Source organism: Anoplophora glabripennis, unplaced genomic scaffold, assembly GCF_000390285.2.
Source record: "Anoplophora glabripennis isolate ALB-LARVAE unplaced genomic scaffold, Agla_2.0 scaffold321, whole genome shotgun sequence".
Lineage (NCBI taxonomy): Eukaryota > Metazoa > Arthropoda > Insecta > Coleoptera > Cerambycidae > Anoplophora > Anoplophora glabripennis.
The window spans coordinates 51520-67003 of NW_019416407.1; positions in this window are offsets into that span (position 1 = coordinate 51520).

The window sequence follows — 15484 nt, forward strand, 5'->3', positions numbered from 1 at the left end:
GAGCACTAAAAAAAAAATCGCAGCGTTTTGAAATTAAGTATCAGGGTTTCTTTAGGACACTTTGAGGTTGAAAAGTTACAGTTAATATCTTTAATTTATTCATTATTTGTTAAGTTATGACAAGTTATTCAAATATCCCTAATTATGCAATTTTTTACCTTTTTTTAACCGTTTTCACTTCTGGATTTTCTGTACGACCATTATTTCCCGAGTAATTGCCTTGTACCAATCATCGAAAAAGGCTCCGGAACAGTTCAAATTGAAGAGAATTAAAAAAAAAAGTCCATAGGCCTCTTTAAAGAAAAGCAAAAATTTGCAATTTTTTTGTTGATTTTCTTATGATTACTCAAAAACTGTTGACGTTAAAAAATGTTAAACTCCAAATTCGAAAACTAGACACTTGAAGCTTCAATATCCTTTTTTTATTCTCTCTACGACGATTTTCCTCCAAGTTACAGCTCTTTGAAAATCACCCAAAATTTTTGGATTTTTTTAATATCCCTACATTTCTGTGCCTAGTATATTTGAAAGAGCATTTTCCAAATAGATCCGTAGAGAAAGTGAAACTCCTGAGGGTTAGACACCACGCTCACCGGATCTAAGACTATTAGATTATTTTCTATGGGGACTTTTAGAATCCATGGTAAACTCTACATCTGTAAACACAGAGAAAGAACTGTGGGGAAGAATACAAAATACCATAAGAAGAATTCAGTTTAACTTTCTTGAACGAATAAACCTTTATATCCAAGAAACCGGAAGTCATTTTGAACATCTCCTTCTTTTTCTTCGTGGCCCGTTGGCTTCTACATACTCGTTGTTGACTCACTGGTCTTTAAATTTTTCATTGTTGCTCCCAGGAATATGTGTAGAATTTTGTCCAGACCTTCCAGAGAAACTTGTTGTTTCGGATACTACGAATACATTGTATTTGATTATACAATTTTTTACAAGGCATTCTTTTGGGGTAGTATCTCTTTTTAGGTGGTACAATTTCTGCGTAATTATCCCCGACCCCGCTGTACGGCTACTTCTCCTTTCCCTCCACGTCACAAACAGCTCCGGCCATCCGAACTCCTTCACGTGTTCCACGCGGGAACGAGACAGTTCTTATTTATTTTTCCGTTTCCCGGCCTTTACGGGCCCTAATCCGGCTTAATTTTCGTCCGGGTAGTTTTTTGTGCGTCCCAGTGAACCGTCGCATTAAATGGGGGCGTGAAATGGACCGGCGGGGGGTTCGGATGCGAGCGAGTTTTGTTATTTTTATATTTTATTGATGCCGGCCGAGAGGGTCAACCGGCCCGGGCGATTGAATTCCGTCAAATAAATCAGGATGAAGGACGTCTTTTTTACGTTACATTACTCGATTCGGACATTGTTAGCGACGCTCCTCCGGATGTTATTACAATATCAATAAAAGCGGACTGGATTAGATTAATTGGAGTGTTTTTGGGTCCGGGTTCTGGTGCTACTGGGAAGAACGGGGCAGGGGCTCTCCTCCTAGTTGTTGCCTGAGATAGAGTCTATTCTGTAACTTTCTTTTAAAATAAACTGGTTTTAGAGAATTCCGTTAAAAATTGTCCAGAACAATTGAGAATTATAATATAAAAAAGATAACTTTGAACAAACAACAGAAAACACAGGAACTCGTGTTATAGCGTTACTTCTTTGTGTTATAGCTTCACAGTATACTAAAATCTTGAAAATAAGGAAATATTAGATACAATAGGAATTAATTTTAAAAAATTTTTATGATTAGAAAAGTGATACGTTGACGGTCGTGAAAAATATACACTGTGTACGTGTAAATTATTTATTATTACATGAATTAATTATATCTCCAAATGAATGTATAATTACAAGATTTTCAGGACGAAGTAAAAATATACCATCATTTTGTCTTATTATACAGTGTGAGTTATTAATAATGGTACACAGCTTAATGGCAGATTGTTAACGTCAAATTTTAGCGATTGAGCCAAACATGCTCATTGTTGTCCTTTTAATTTTATCCGCGAATGCAGCTAAGAGCTCGCCCTCTGGCGGTCAAAATTACCTCGTCTCGGAGCTTACCGCTTTTCGCCACTTAAAAATTATCGCGGATAGGGTGTTAAAGTTGAAAAAATATTTCCGACTTTTTGCTATATTTTAAGTACGTATGAATCGATTGTTTTGAAAATTTGTAGTTTTACGTTTTTTGAAGTGGCAAATACGAAAATGCCAACAGTGTCGGGGTCGCGTCTAGGGGGCGCTAGTTATACTGCCCTATCAATGTAAAAATATGTCTAACTTTTTGTATTTTACAATTCTGAATGTTTTAACTGGAAATTATTGAACAATGTTCAATTGTAAATAAAAAAGGTATACTTGTTACAAATCGATAAACTCAACCGTTTTCAAGGAACAGACATTTTAAGTTTTTGAGATTTGGCGGGAATTAAATTAAAAAAAATATTTTTTCCAAAGTATTGACATAATAATTATACCCGAGAAGTAAGAGGATATCTTAATAGAAATTTCCCGCACCGTTAGATTAGACGCGGCAGCGAAGTACCTTGGCCTGCACGTAGCCCTGATTTAAGCCCGCTGGATTTTTCCTTTGGGGCTATCTTCATTCTCTAGTTTACAAAAGCATTATTAAGTCACGGATAACTGTGGACAAATATTAAAAAATCAGTTCATATTATCAAACAACATATATTTATTTTTTAAAATGCATAAAAATTAAATTTTTTTCCGAGACAACCATATTTTTATTGTTTTTTTAATTAATTTTTCAAGTTTTAAAACGCTTATAAAATTTTTGCTTTCGGGCTGGGAGTTTCGAAAAAAATATCACCTTGTAGGGCCAAAAAAACATTTAATTTAAAAAAAGAGTTAAATTTGCTGTTAGGTGAGCCGAGATATCGCCAAAATAGGGAAAAGACACAAAATAATTTTTTTTTGAGGTTAGGTTTGCATTTTTTGGGCTGAAAATTTACACAGAAACCATTTTTCATGTTGAACATGCCAGTATTTTTTTCGTCTCGATTCACTCCACGGCAATTTTCACTATTTTATCCGGCTAGGCCCTTTATCATAAGTGTTTACAATTGAAGCCCAAACAAGTAAAACATAATAGATTTTTCATTTAATATAATCACGGTAAGTACACAATACAACCAGTTGGCATCAATAATTTTGAAAAAATTTGTCAGAGCTACAGAATACTTAAAATTTCCAGATCATCCAGTTATACTGGGCATTGCTTAAGAAGGACCTCTGCCACTTTTCTCGCTGACAGTGGAGCTGATATTCAAACACTTAAAGACATGGAGGATGGCAGTCCAGTGTGGCTGGGTATATCGAGGAAAGCATCGTCAATAAATTGGATATTTCAAAAAATATATTTCATCAGCAAGAACTAGTGGCTGTTTGTTATTAACAGTGACATTTCACGTGGTAAAGTGCTACTTTAGCAAACGATTTTGAGTGGAGCAAAATTGCATATTATTATCAGTAAAATGCGAAAAAATATGTTTGCATTTGGTAACGGTAAAATAAACTGTTCTCACTCCCGATCCAAAGCAATTTGTAACTTAACTTTCTATTTATAGATCTCCCCATAATTTATTAACGTATTCTTTGATACAAACAAAATCTACGGTGGGTGAGTATTTCATTTGGCACATGTGAAGGCTGTTTCAAAGAGACGACGAAACGACCGTGGGTGGTAAACGGTGTGTCATAGAATTGTCAGTCTGAGGTTTTGTAATCGTACGTTCTTTTTGTAATCGAAATTTATGAATGACGTTGTGACAATAGGTGTTAAGATTAGCCCAAATATATAGTGGGAACATCTGGCAGTAGGGTCCCGTTTTCTAGGTACATAGGAGAAAGTACACTTGTAGCCATAAACCATCCTTCTTTTTAAGCCTGTTAAATAAATTAGTCTGCACTGAGAATTCAACAAGAGTGTTTCATTTCATCAATAGGCAGAGTAAAGCCACTGTAAACGAAGCTGAAGAGTAGGCGTGACAGTGGAAGATCGCTGCCGGTTTTAAGGATACTCTTATAACTCGTATTCATTGCAAAGTTCATTTTTGTTCGTATTTTACAAGTGCAGCATGTTCTTTAGCCTGAATTCTTATCCGGGAAGTCGATTTGTTAAATTTCGAATATTCTCTTTCAAAACCGCTTTTAGTTTTGTCGACTTGACGTAATCAATGAACTGTACGAGGCAGATCCTTGTGGAATAGCATATGTAAACCAGCAGCTTCGTCTCATTCAGTCGTTTTCAATGTCCTTGAATGGAGAAGCCGAGATCAGAAAAAAAGAAAGAATTAATATTCTTCAATATGTAATTCGTAAGACAGGAAATATCTTATCAGCATGTCAGTTATCCATCAAAATCGAACATAATGTTTCTGTTTTCTATTTTTCGTTTTGTCTAATCTACATGGAATCGTATTCACAATTGACTATTTTTTATGTATTAGACAAACAAAATCTCAAAAGATGTATTGATAAAGAGGTTTATTTTATGGTTTGAAAAGCTTACATTTTATTTATAATTCTTACAAAAAAAGTATTTATTATTAATTTGCTATAAAAAATATATATACATATTTCCAAAAAAAATTTAAATAAATTTAAAATTTGGATGATATGATGACAATTTTTTATTATTTATGTAAGAATTGTATCCGTTGAAAAAAAAATGTATTTTAAAATACTAAGGAGACACTTGCTTTAGTCAATTTGTGTCAGAATTTATGACAAATAATGACACTCGTATATTATTTTCAAATAAAGAACACAAACATACACGTATAATATTTTTTGGATAATTTTGTGTATAAAATAAATATTCCATATGTTACCCTTGATCTTGAGAACAAAATAAATGTGTTTATAAACTACAAGTAGTTATAGATATGAAAAAGCAAAACACGTGTGGCTTTTGAAAAATATCGATACATTTTCGCTAGATGTCGTAAATGTTTACATATTTACCGAGACATAAAATTTATTATAGAACATAATTTTGCTAATATTTATATTTAGCTATATTTATAGATGTTATATCCACGTTTTCCGTGAGCCCGCGCTAGAGAATATGAAAGATATAAAAAATTAAAAGTAAATTGATAATAGTTATTATAGACGTTCAAAAAATTTAAGTAGACGTTTCTATGTTTTTGTCTTTTTGTGCTCAATTTAAATAATTTAATTAACCAACAAGGTGCTATATTTTCACATTCGTTCCAACTCAAGATTTTTTAAATTCAGATAATCAATAGGATAGACAGTTTCATATCCGCATTTACCACAAGTTAAATTTACAATTCGTTATTTTGTTGTATTAAAATGGATTAAGCCTGTCATAAAAGTCTTCGTAAATTAAACATTTTAAATTGTCAAATAATGTTTCAGATCTCAGCAAAAATTGTGTTTGTATAATTTATCTTAGATCAGATAATGTTACATTTTAATTGAATCAATCATTATCATTTATTCCACGACATGTAAACAACTGATTTAATTTGGCAGGTATTATTTATTTGTAAGACACATTTATATATTTAGAATTATAAAAAAGTACCACAGAAATAGATAAATTTGTCGAAGAAGAATGAAATAAAATTTTCTTCACTTTTTTTATCAAATTTTATCTGCGCATTTTGTTTTTTCATTGAGAGGAAACACATTGTTTTTCACTTTTTAATCATCATTGTAAACCTCGAGCATTATACCAAAAATCAAATAGTTATGTGGGAGAAGTTGTGGCCCATAACTATGACGTAGGTCTCTTTCGACTTTTGCAATTGGAAAAAGGAAATTGAAACGAATCCGTAGGAAACACCCGTGAAATGATGAGTAAATAAAATTACCAAACGGATGGCGTACTTTATCCATTACCAACGCCTGCAATTCGTGCGTCTGCCAGGTGGTGCTGGCCAGCAAACCAATTTGTAGTGTCCGGTGCAAACGTGCTCCCGCTGATTCCCTCAGATTCGTTCATCTGCCCACACTCTTCATTCATAATCAACTGCACACGACGCTCGGCGGGCAGTCAGTCACAATAAAGAAAAAAAATGCTATAGCGGATATAGTTTAATATATACACTGTGTTCCATAAATGTCACATAAATACAAAATTTTTGCACAAATCGGATGCAAATATGTTCTAGAATAACACATTAAAATACACGAGCGGATCATTTTGTTCTAACTGAATGTTCTATTTACAAGAGCTCCAATTTTTTTTATCGCAAAAAAATTACAATATACAGAGGCGAGCCCTAGAGCTTCGGGGAAAATATTGTGATAAATAAATCGACCAAGAGAAATCGCTGGAAATAGTTATCAAGTTCGTAGCTAGAGTTGAATTTTTCTCAGAAATGTTTCCTATTAAAGTATATTAAATAGTACAAATATGGATAGCCGGATTCATTTTGCATAACTTTTGTTAATGAAATTTTGTTCTATCTCTCGACAAAAAGGGTGGGGGAAGCCCCTAATGTCTGATCAGAAAACTGCATATTTTTTAAGGATTGGCTCATCAAAAGTCCATAGTGTTATACCTCCTTGGAAAGGTCTTTTCATGCTTTATCTCCCGGTGAATGCGTAATATCATTTACCTCAATATAGAAGCCTATAGATGGCGTTATTTCAAAAGAATGACGTTTCGTGGATTTTTTCTCAAAAATCTTAAACGCAATGCCATAGTTTTCATTGTACATGAATTCAGCACAAAAAATTAATGAATATAGTATAAATTTAAGATTTCTAACGAAAGTGTTGTTTATTTATTGGCGTTATTTATCAAAGTTTAGGTTGTTTCACGTTTTCTTAAAAACTTTTTATAGGTTAGTTTGAAAAGCATAAAAATATTTACATTTTGACACCAAAAAGGGTTCGATATCTTAGTTTGTTATCAAGTTATTCGCATATTAGTGAGCAAAAAATAAATAACGATAATGCATTAAGGAACACGACGCTAACGACATTTAATTACCAGAACAAAATGCGTTTAAAAAAAAGTTCTAGGGGCTGTACTTTCCCTAATATCGTACCTCGCCGACCTTGTGGAATACCCCGTACAAAAATGTATGTTTTTCTTAAAATTTGTGTCAATTTTCTAAAACTCAATTAAACTTCATGAAACTTTCTGAAAATACTTCTCAATTCATGTAATGAGTGTCCCAAAATCCACGCATTAAGCAATTCTGACAGAAAACACAGGTTTTTAATTAAAAAATTTAAATTTTTATTGATTCATAAAGTATACAGGGTATCCCACATGAACTCCATCGATGGATATCTGGGAAACCATTAGGATTTTTTTGAAATTGTGGTGGTGTGATACGAGCCGTGGGGTCTACCAAGCTAAAGTATTTTCAAGGTCATCGTACTTCCGGTTATACCGGAAGTCGATATCAACTTTCTTATTTTAAATGAAACCCCCTGTATATTATTGCATTTTTGGAAAGAGCATTAATTTTTAAGTTGAAAGCATATAGCACACTCCATACTTAGGATTGACCATTTCCGAGATATTTTGCTTTTTAGGCAATAATTAGTTTTCCCGAAACACAGGTTTATTTTTTTGTGCGAATTGGACATTTTGTAGAGGAAGACGTAATTTATCGGATTTGAGAGATTAAACTATACTCATGAAGATTATTTAAATTTGTTCATTATTTATGGACAATGTGATAAAGTTATTTCAAGAACTTGTGACACGTTTGCTGCTAGATATCCAAAAAACGGAAAGCATCTCAAAAAACTGTGAAAAAGATACCTAATAGAGAATTTCAAAAATTTCCGGTCTGTTAAGGTAAAATGTCACAAAAATGAACCAATCGTTAACGATGAAAACAGCAATAGCTATTTTGGGTTATTTTGCTGCAAATCCCACATTGTCTCTAAGACAAGCTAAATTGGAGTCGGGAATAAATAAGAGTTAAATACAGAGAATACTTTCAAAGCACAAATTTAAGCCATATATGTATTCTGTAGTTCAGTAACTAAAATATACAGATTTTATAAAAGGATTTGCTTTTGAGAATTTATTTTTGTCCCGTTTCAAAAAAATAAACTATTTTTTATAATATTATTTGCACTAATAAGGCGAAATTCACCAAAAATTTATTTTCAATAGACGTAATTCCCATTATTGGAGTGACTCGAACCCACATAGATTTATGATGTGAATTTTTGAGTCAAGTGGCTCGGCCAACCTAAAATGTGCGAAACAAATGGAAACATACCATTTTAGGAAAAGGAAAATGTTTATTCGTAAATAAAATGAAAATGACTGGTTTATAAGGAAGCTTTAACAAAGTTACACTCAATGGGAATATATTAAAAAAATTGGAGACTTACATTTAAAAATTTCGAGTTTTCAACATTTCCTGAATTTCATATTGGTTATTTTTTTTGACCGCCTTATATAAAAACTGGAAAATGTTCATGTCAAATCCGATAAATTAAATCTTCTACAAAATGTTAAAAATAAAAAATATACAGGGTGTCCGGTAAGTACCTCCTAATCTCTCGGGAGTGTATAGGGGAGGTCAAAATAAAACTAGTCCTTCCTATAATTTTTTTTCCTAATGTGCCCCCTAACGGAGTTATGGGGGGTCAAAGGGGTACCTAGAAATTAACGTTTAGGGTTATAACTTTGAAACCACCCTGTATATATTAATAAAATTTTCGTACGTTGTATTACACATGGAGCTCTACGATTTGATGCTAAAATCAACTTTTTGCTATTATCAGGTGTCCAGAAACGGACTGGCCCTATCACAATTTTTCTCAAAATTTTGACAGAAGTAATTTTATCAAACTGAAAATATTATTATTAGATACTCTGAAGGTTTTTCTTTAAAAATGGTACTCTTTATTTATTTCGAAAAAATGAACGGTTTGCGAGATAAATCGGTTTTGAAAAAAATTGGTAACAAATACAACAACAATTAAAATTTATTTTTTTACAATAAAATCATTCCCGCTAGTGCCAGCCTACAGATTCACCATAAACATTTACTGGTGGTGAATTAAGGGAATGAATAATGCCGTTTCTTGTAAAATCAACATCTATGACCAAAATACATCTACAAATTATTATTGCTCTTGTCTCCATGGAGTTCTTTTCTATTGTTTTCGTTGTTAGACCCTGTTGATTTTAAAGTACTTGTCAAAGGCGCGTGACAGAATAAAAATTCAATTTTATTGTGGTATTCGTTTTAAGCCGTTAGAAATAACATTTAAAAATGGAAGAATATTCCTGTGCAGAATATGCTGATATGCACCTAATTTATGGGGAAGCATTATGCAACTCCGTGGAGGCAAGAAGACTTTATGAGGAAAGGTTTCCGGGTCGACATTTGCCGAGTCCAAAAACTTTTGAAAGAGTTGATCGTAGTTTAAGAGAAACAGGTAAAAAAAAAAAGTGAAAAACGTTAGTGAAACTAATTTCTTCCGAATCCTTTATTTAGGAAGCTTTTTGCCACGCCGTGGTGGAGCAGGAGCCCCGAGGAGAGTACGAGACCCTCATGTAGAGGAACAAATATTGGAAGACGTTGCTAATAATCCTTCAAATAGCATAAGGAAGCTTGCGGCGCAAAACAATGTTACAAAATGGGCTGTACATGAAACTCTGAAAGAACAATTGCTTTACCCGTACCACATCCAAAAAGTACATGCTATGTCTCCAGATGATTATCCAAAAAGACTTCAATACGCCAATTGGTTTTTACAGCATCATATTCGGAATCATAATTTTGGTACATCTATTTTGTTCACCGATGAAGCAGGTTTTACAAGAGACGGCATAATTAATTCGCATAATCTACATGTCTGGGATGAAGAAAACCCTCACGCTTTAGTTCAAACTCGCTACCAACAAAGGTTTATGGTGAATGTGTGGGCTGGCATTATCGGGAATCATTTGATTGGTCCATTTATTCTGGAGCAAAGACTTAATGGTGCTCTTTATTTGCAATTTTTAGAGGAAAATCTAAATATTTTGTTAGAAGAAGTGCCCCTTCAAATAAGAACTGAAATGTGGTACATGCATGACGGTGCACCACCCCACTTTGATCGTTTAGTACGTCAACATCTGACGAATGTTTTTGGTGATCGATGGATAGGTCGAGGCGGACCTGTATTATGGCCACCTAGGTCGCCCGACCTAAACCCATTAGACTTTTTTCTGTGGGGTCATTTAAAAAATAACGTTTATTCAACACCCGTAAATAGTAGAGAGGAACTTCTGCTGAGGCTAACACAGAACTGTGACCATCTCCGCAATAATCACGGAATATTATTTCAAGTGCACCGGGAAAACATTCGTAGGATTAGAAAGTGCATTGAAGTACGGGGTGCTCATTTTGAACATCTACCGAAGTAACATTTAGGTACCTTTGTTCATTGTTGAATGTTCTTTGTTGCATGTCTTGTAAGTAAGTTATTTTTCAAATGTTATTTTTAATTGGTCACTACTTGCTCATAAAGTATAGCCAACCCGTTCAAAGATTTCTGGACTTGATAAAGTTAAAGAAATTAAATGCATGAAATAATATGTAAAAAAAATAAATTTTAATTGTTGTATTTGTTACCAATTTTTTTCAAAACCGATTTATCTCGCAAACCGTTCATTTTTTCGAAATAAATAAAGAGTACCATTTTTAAAGAAAAACCTTCAGAGTATCTAATAATAATATTTTCAGTTTGATAAAATTACTTCTGTCAAAATTTTGAGAAAAATTGTGATAGGGCCAGTCCGTTTCTGGACACCTGATAATAGCAAAAAGTTGATTTTAGCATCAAATCGTAGAGCTCCATGTGTAATACAACGTAGGAAAATTTTATTAAAATATACAGGGTGGTTTCAAAGTTATAACCCTAAACGTTAATTTCTAGGTACCCCTTTGACCCCCCCATAACTCCGTTAGGGGGCACATTAGGAAAAAAATTATAGGAAGGACTAGTTTTATTTTGACCTCCCCTATACACTCCCGAGAGATTAGGAGGTACTTACCGGACACCCTGTATATTAAGTATACAAACACAAACGCAGGAATACTTTTTCAGGGAGCTGCTAAAACAAGCAAATAATTTAATATTCATGTAAAAAGCCCGCGCCCATATCCACCACGAGACAAAATTACTATCCGATGACATTAACCCAGTGTATACGCGTTCGGGATGCTTGCCCCGGCCCTAATCCGGCATATGTAAATGTTATCAGGGCGGCTGTGACCGTGGGGTGGAAAACGCACTTTCAATCTGACAAACGCGGACCATCGCATCACTTCCGAGTGGCTGTTCCCCCGTTATAATAATCGTAATAAATACATCATAAAACGGGACGAGCGGGAGCTTATCTACATCCTGGACAAGTCAATCCTATCGGGCCCGGCGATAAGGTCCTTCCATATGGGAGTCAATGGCGTGGACATGACGCTGCAGTAAGCGGAGCCGGCAGAACGCCGTGTCCATCCATCATCGCGGCCTGGATTTACTCGACCCGAAACGCCAGATAACTGCGATGACAAAAATCATAAAGCAAATAATGCCCCGGCCGGCAAACTTATGGTTTTAGTCCGGTTCCTGGATAAACTGTTTATTGACGTCGTCATAGGAACGCTTGGGTGGTTTATAATAGATGCAAAAATTTTGTCGCAGCTTCAGAAAGGTTTCATAGTACTGTTGTATGTTTGGTTCAAACAGTTGATGAGGTTTTCCAGGTTTCCCTCATTCCTGCACCGTGGTTAGGGCCTACCAACATAAGCCGTTCCTGGGCGCAAATGCGGCCTGCTTAATAATAATAATATGCCGCCTCCTCTCCCGCACAAGTCTCCGACTTCTAGGCTGATTATCGTGGTTAGAATAAGGAGTAGAGACATTATTGTTATTATTGGCAACAAGTAATTTTTGGTTATTCTTGTAATTTTATAACATTATTCTCTACAGTCTACAGGGTATCCCACAATCTCGGGTATCTCTCGGATTTATACAGGATATATTAAATTAACATGCCAAATTCCTATAAAAATGTTCCTTATAGGGTCCCCTATAAAGATACCCCTAAAGGATGCCCCTGAAAGTCGTAATAACTTTTAAAATACTTTGTGTAATTTAATTATTTTCTAATATGAAGGATAACAGATAAGATTCTTAAAAATTGACCCATGAAAACAATTTGGCTTATTTGGTTAGTCTGGAACGGACTAGCTGTAGCATAATAATGCCAATTTTTTTACACCCCCTTTACAATAAAGTCACAAAAATAACATTTTTAGATAACTTGAACCTTATACTAAAAAAAAGTATGTTGGTTGATACCAATAAAATGAACTGTTTTCAAGAAAAACTATTTTTGTTTAATATGATTTTTATTACATAATTTTGTATGTCGGTTCAACTTGAGCTCCTTCTAATCTTATGCATTCTCTAGGTCTACGAATTACAGATTGTTGGTTCGAGGAGGCCAAGCCACTGGTCCTCCTCTTCCTATCCAACGATTTCGAAATGCCTGTTAAATGTTTTCGAACTGCCAGACTAAAATGGGGCGGTGCCCCATCATGCATGAACCACATACCATCTCGTATTGCCAAAGGTAGGTCGTCTAAAAGTTTTGGCAAAAGTTGTCTTGGAGAAATTCCAAATAAAGTTCCCCAGCTAACCTTCTAGGCAATTCAAATGGTCCAATGAAATGTTGCCTGATGACTCCGGTCCATACGTTAATGGGTTCCAATTGGTGCTGATGATGCGTCACAATAGAAACGTGGACTTTCTTCTGCCCATAAATGCAAATTATGGGAGTTTATGATACCATTTTTACAAAATCCGGCTTCGTCCGTAAAGAGAATTGAACCGATGAAATTTGCATTGTTACGGTACCTATCTAAAAGCCGGTTTCAAAATTACATACTTCGAGGAAAGTCTACAGGAAGAAGTGCATGGACTTTATGTATGCGATAGGGATGCAATTGTTGCTCTTCTAAGAACTGTAGATTTTGGGCAATTAAACTTGGCAGTCAATTTCCGGACACTTTTTGAAGGATCTGGTTCTGTAATCTACAAGAAGCCAACATGAAAATTGAAATCATTCCATTCTTCAAATAGTGTTATTTTGTAAGGCTTTAAACCTTGAAAAATCGAACTTATTTGAATGAAAAAGTGTGACGATTTCTGTAACCACATTCGAAAAAGGAAGAAAAAAATATAGTTTTATTATTTATTTATATAGATATGGCATTTATTACTTATCTATAATTTACACATCTTTGGGAGAGTGTGTTATTTAACGTTGGATATTAGATAAGGTGATAATGTTAAATGAAGTAATATTTTAATGCAAAACAAAAATTCCACTTCAGAATTAATCTTTATTGAAGAGCGTCTTTATAATATTTATCATAGTTAACGAGTGAAATAACTTGATTACTAAAATGGATAATATGTAGTAAGTTGTAGCAAAAAGAATTTGAAAGATGATAAGGGAATGTACTATTTGGAAAAACTACTTATCTGACTTTGGGGGACAACTAAATCTATGAAAACAGAAAACAATTCGTAGAACTATATAGAGTACTATAATTTTTTATGAAAATAGTTTTGCCTATCCAAAAATTTTATACTGGAAAAAAGCAGACATTTAGGAAATACAAAAAAAAAACTACTATATATCATTAAGTAGTAACATTTTGAAAATCAATCTGTTCAAGAATATAAAATATTTTTTTTATATTCTTGTAATAAGGACTCTGTAGCGAAAAGTTGTAAGAAAACACTAGGGTATTTCTAAAACCTAGAACAAACTGACAATGACAAGTATGAACAAATAGTGTACTTAATTTTGAAAAAATAACTTTGAAAGCTGCCTTCAGTATCTGGTTTTAAAAAACCAACAACGACCGTCATAATTACCCCATTCCTTTCTAAAATCTATCAAGACATCTACTCTATACCATGTGTTACTTCACAGACGTCCATTGTCGTCTAAAGCTCGGTAAACCGGATTAAAACAGCTTTAGAGAAATAAACGCTTTCTCTGTTGCCCGTTCAAATTATTTTCCCTTTGTGGTGCCTATATAACGTAAATAACCTTATTACCACCGCACAATGCCTTCTACCTTTCGCACGTCCATGTTTATATTGGTTTGTGAAAATAAAATTTTACAAACGAAAACACTGCTTTGCAGAGGTCTGGACTGTTGTCAGGGTAGCACGATCGACATGTTTTTTATAAAGGACCTGTGATGCTTCATTACATCTTTATAATATTCCAGTTCACTGGATATGGCTTACCAGAATTCACATTACTGATGCTACAAAACATCCAGATTAGAGTTTATATTGCTTAGATTAGCATACATTAATTGAAATACACCAAAACCAATTTGTTGTTTTATGAAGCAAAACAGTTTTCGTTGGGGAAAATAATGAGGATTTTCTTATAAATTTGTTAACAACTACGACAAATCTCCAAATTGGTTGCTTATAGGTACGTTTTCACAATTTCCTAGTAAAAAGTCGGTGTGTTTTGTTACAATTCATTTATATTGACGGATGCGTTATATACGTTCCACCCCAATAGCACAATATGTTTAGGGTGAAAGGGGATTGTCGAGACAACTGTAATGAAAATAAACGAGCTCCAAAAGACTTTATAAAGCTTGTTGAACGAGCAAGCTGGAACACCACGAGGAATATTTAATAGTTTAATGGTCGGATGACTGCGAAAAACGCGGGGTAATGCCAAAGATTGATTAGTTGGCGCGCAGTCACAGATTTAATTTAACGACCCAGTTGCCCGCCTCAAATAGCTATTGTAAATATAAATTTGTTAACAGATTTACCAAAATCAAAACAAAAGATAGTATGAATTAAGTACAATTTACAGTGAATTAAAAGCTTCCTAAAAGGCATACTTATATTTTATTGCCAGAATTGGCCAGCGGAGTGCCTCAGGGATCTGTATTGGGACCCATTCTTTCGATTCCAAGTGTATGTAGCAAACACTGGTGAGAACTACATATCAACGGTAGCCATCGACGAAGACTTAAAGACTTACGCTTCTCCATCTATATTACTACAGCATGATTTAGACCAGATATCGTCGTGGTGTAGTTATTGGCTTATTCCCTTTAATAGCAAATGCACATGGGCAAAAATAATCCCAGGCTAATTTACAATGTAAACGGCGAAGGCCTTAATTCATCAATAGACCAGAATTATTTTGGTGTCTAGTTCCCAGGCTACGAAGGTAGTCAAAAACTGTAACCGAATTATTTATGTATTTATTTGCAATATCTACTTATATTATTTTTAAATATGTTTTATGTCCTTTTTTTGAATTTGAATAATATTTTTGACAATCTGTAATTCAAATGAAAATTAAATATTTCAAATAACTTTAAAAGCCAACATTTTAATCAAAATATATATATATTACAAGAACTAAAAAAACTGTATTCAATGCTAAGCA